This window comes from Ammodytes marinus, assembly GCF_949987685.1.
Source record: "Ammodytes marinus genome assembly, chromosome: 8".
NCBI lineage: Eukaryota > Metazoa > Chordata > Actinopteri > Uranoscopiformes > Ammodytidae > Ammodytes > Ammodytes marinus.
This window is the reverse complement of record NC_137212.1, coordinates 2,984,935-2,989,403: the sequence shown is the minus strand read 5'-3', so window position 1 is coordinate 2,989,403 and position 4,469 is coordinate 2,984,935. Positions and strand designations below refer to the sequence as shown.

The 4,469-nt window shown below is 39.2% G+C and overlaps 1 protein-coding gene across 1 annotated transcript in view; it reads left to right on the top strand.

The window, feature by feature from the left end:
- atpaf1 (ATP synthase mitochondrial F1 complex assembly factor 1) overlaps positions 1-610 on the top strand; it is a gene marked incomplete at its 5' end in the record, with an annotated part of 8,883 nt that extends 8,273 nt beyond the window's left edge. The window contains one exon of the mRNA XM_080032986.1: positions 1-610. This exon is cut by the window's left edge and continues 930 nt beyond it.
- Between the last annotated feature and the right edge of the window lie 3,859 nt (positions 611-4,469).

Below are 4,469 nucleotides of genomic sequence, written 5' to 3'. Positions count from 1 at the left end.
GTTCAGGATTGTAGCAGTCGTCTGCTACACTACACTTCATTCTACATATGTTTGTAACCAAAGGAGAATAATATAGAGTTGATCAGTTATATGATATATGCATAAAACCCACTGTAACCCAACCCCTCCATACCCAGTGTTTCCCCCTACTAGCATTGAGACATAGCAGCGAGGCATTTGGGGGAGCAAGGGTGTTATGAGAATTCGAAAAGTGCCCTGCCAGGATGTTTCAAATGTGTGTGTATCTGCCAATGGCTCTTTTGGGTCTTAGTACAAACTACACTGCAGCTGTTCTATCCCTCTGTGTTCATTTCAAATGTTTGCGCTCCGGTGTAAAATGAATATAAAAGGGAAACACTCGTATCAGACTAGATCAGAATTCATTTGTTAGCCCGGATGCCATCACTGAAAACCCCACTCAACTTCCAATACATCTGTGCACAACATAAGATACAAATGTCTATGTGCAAACACAGTAAAGTCTTTGAAATGTATCTTTAAATGTCAGCTAACTACTACGAGCAACGAAGGAGTTGAAACATATAAAAGTAATATGAAATGCCTACAGATTAAAAAAATAGGATTTCAAAATATGACTGTGTTTTTGGTGGAATAAAGAAATAATTTATCTAGTTTTGTGTATTTATGTTTCATATATATATATATATAGCTCTGGAAATATTATAGAGACCAGTCTGGATTTTTCTTAAATCTTTATCTTTAGCATTTTGAGCAGGTTATGTAGAGACATTACCTGCTCAAAATGCTCTAAATTACAATATTTGTCTAGTGCATTTGGTAGAAATGTTGTCATTAGTTCAAACTGTTCATTCTACTCAAACATATGCCTCTAATTCAGGGGTCACCAACACAGTGCCCGCGGGCACCAGGTAGCCCGCAAGGACCATATGAGGCGCCCGCAGGCCTGTTCTAAAAATAGCATAAAAATCTGTTTCCCACCTTTTTTAAGTCATTGTTGATCATTATTGTGAGAAATCATTAACATGATCAGTGTCTTCACATAGATGAATATCATTAATAATAATATATAACTAAAGGCAAACTGAGCAGATGTGTTATTTCAGAAGAGTGTATCAAACTGGGTGCCCTTCGTATGACTCGGTACCCATGAAGTAGCCCTCAGGTTCAAAAAGGTTGGTGACCCCTGCTCTAAAGAGTAAAACAAGAGACACTGAACATTCGGACTGGTCTCTTAATTTTTTCCGGAGCTGTATATGTGGTGACTGGAAATGAGTCCTATTGTCTTTTCAATTTTGAGTTTACACTTTACATTCAACATTCAAACAGGTGCAGCTGAGAGCAAATCATTGTTCACTTTTATTGTCTCTACACATGGAAACAAAACAGTGCAAATCCCCGAATACAGACATGAAGGGGATGGTCAGATATTCAATTAAAAAACAACACAGATGAGGAAGAATGATTCCTCTTCACATCAGTCTTGAGTCATTCATGCACACACACACACATAACACAAGCATACATACACACACACACACACACATTCACAGACACACATTCACACTCGCATAAAGTCCCACACACACACATAACACAGTCGCACACATTCACACACACACAACGAGAAAATGTACTGAAAGATTCTAACAGTTTTAACAACATGATAAAATGATTTTCATCTTTATGAAAATAGAAAGGTTTTGCAATCTTGGCAGGAAAGCAAAAAATAAACACATCAAAGAACATCGATGTGCCGATTGATCGTGTAAAAACAAAATGTGAGAAAATCTTTTGTGTTTGTCCTATCCGGCTTTCCGTACTTGTGTCTATGAACCACAATGGCATTATCGGACAACACACACACACACAAACACACACACACACAGGCACACACACACACACAAACACACACAGAATGAATTTTTAGCTGGAGGACCAAACAATAATTTGCTACAATACAAAACCTAGTTGTATCAAAATTTTACAAAAAGTTCAAACAAGGTTAATTACAAGAAAAACTTTCAAATCCACTAACTATTGAACCTATAATTGTCTGACTGTAACAAACAGTACAGTGGCTGGACTTACACTTCATCAAGACAACAATAGGGATAAGACGAGAGATGCCTTATGTCCTTAAAAACACACACACACACACACACACACACACACTCTCTCTCAATTTGATTTTCCAAGTCACAACTACATTAATAACAAGAGATTTGTCCATTTCAATATTCACAGTGCAATTATAAAATACCAAACTCAACATCAGATGAAAACCTCTGAAGTGCTGGTCTTACATTCCCTGCGTTCCAAATCACATACTTTTTCTTTTTCCTACACTACATACTAAAGTACAGAAGACTGTTAGGGCCACAGGAGAGAAAGAAAAAAAAATCACACGAGGAAGATTTTTTCAATATGTCAAGAAATGTCAAGAATAAAGACGAGTACTCCAAAATGCTATTGGAGTTAGAGGGGCATTTATGTATTTTCAGCATACTACAATTGACGTGCATGTTTTGGGACATCCTAAATCTTTTTCTGGCATACTAAATAGTAGGGAAGTATGGGGATTGGAACACAGGGTTAGTTTTAAAATGACAAAAGTAAACGCAACATTATTTCGCAACCAACACTGGTCTGAGCATGAATCCAACATCATACTTATATTCATAAAGTACCGGTGGACAAACTGATAAAACTGAATCCATGGTTTTCTGTGGGACACTTCAGTGATTTAAACACTGCTGTAACTGTTACAGGATTCTGTAACCATAGAGACCACTTTAGGAAAAATATAAGACACAAGAAATATGTTCAGTTCTTTCAACATCAGTTCCATTACTGTTGTAATAATAATAATAATAATACACATACTTAGTGTAAAGGACTCAGAGCTTTCAATAATACATACGTACTTTTCAATACATATTTTACAAGTGACATTGCATTGTGTAATATGACCATGAAAGGGACTATAAACACAATATACTGATTGAGGTGAATTTCCATTAAGACTGCTAGTTTAATCTAGATTAATAACAAAGTATGTATGTCATCCCATCAGATCAACATCCACATGCTGTTAGAATCTTTTCTGTGTGAATTCTTGACCATGAAATAACTGGACACATGATTTTTGAATAATAATAATAAAAAAAAAATTGGTCCCAGATATTTGCAGAAAATTCTCAAATAAACCGCCTACTGACGTACTTTCGCTCAATCGTCATTTCCCTTCAGCAGTCAGTCTGGGTCCGCGGGATATTCGCGAGTTTTTCTCAGACAGATTTTTGGCTGTCCAATCAGCGAACAGAGGGAGTGGCTGAGAACAATGACGTTGAGGTCGTGCGCCAGTTTCAGTTGTAGTCAGAAGCCGGCGCATGACATACGTCACGACCAAACGTTATGCGATTGGTTGGCAGATCCAGAGTGGCACTGGGCAGATCCAATAGTTTTAAACTTCAACAGACACCCGCCTTCAAGTGAGTGAACGTTTGTCAATTGAGCGATTCCAGACCTTCTGTACAAATGAAATGAAGTACGATGGTCTGGTAGGACCAGGCTACAGTAAAGGTTCCATTATATGTCGAATGATTCTCTGACTCAGGGAAAAGTTCAAACATCACAACACAAAGCAGTGGCTGAATTGGTGTGGGACTGTTGCTGCTACCATAGACAGAATGGGAGCTTACACATAATTGGTAAGAAGAACCAGGACGTCCGGTTTTAAGAGTTTTGTTGGTACAAATTCACCTGCTGGATGGTCTGTGCACTCAGTCACTCTTCTGGTTTCACTTAACTAGTTTTCACTCTAAAAGTTACTGATTCACATCATCGGTCGCAAGAGATCCGAGTCGACTTGCCTTTGTGTTCTGTCTTTTGACTTCAAGGCCCAACGGTGCAAACTTCACCGAGGAATGATTTATTCAACTCCAATCCGGAACATGGACCATAGTGGCCATGTTTAAGCTCCTTCATCTTGGTTCGTATAAGGGCACACTCACACTGGGCCATCTCTACCGTGCCAGAGTACGTTTGCCCCCTAAAGTCTAGATCGTTTGGGTCATAAAGTTCAAAAAGTAAGAGTGTGTTCTACCTTTTCATGTGCTGAGCTTGTGCTTTTCTGCTCCGTTCTCCGCCTGTGTCTCTTGCTGTAGCACAAATCGTACCATTCATTCCACTTGGGGCGGCTGTGGTGAAGTGTGAAGGGCGTTCGACCCTCAACTACAGGGTCGGTGGTTCGATCCCCCGTCTCCCCGCCACATGTCCAAGTGTCCCTGAGCAAAGAGACACTGAACCTAAAACTGCTCCTGATAGTTAGCCTGCTATCGGTGTATGAATGTGTGTGTGAATGGGAACAGGTCTCCCTTGAAAAAGAGTCTCTGGTCTCAATGGGATTAACCTGTATAAATAAAGGTTATGTGTCACTGCTGTATTTCCCTGAGTAGTATTAGTCTATGTAATCCAGCCTATGGACA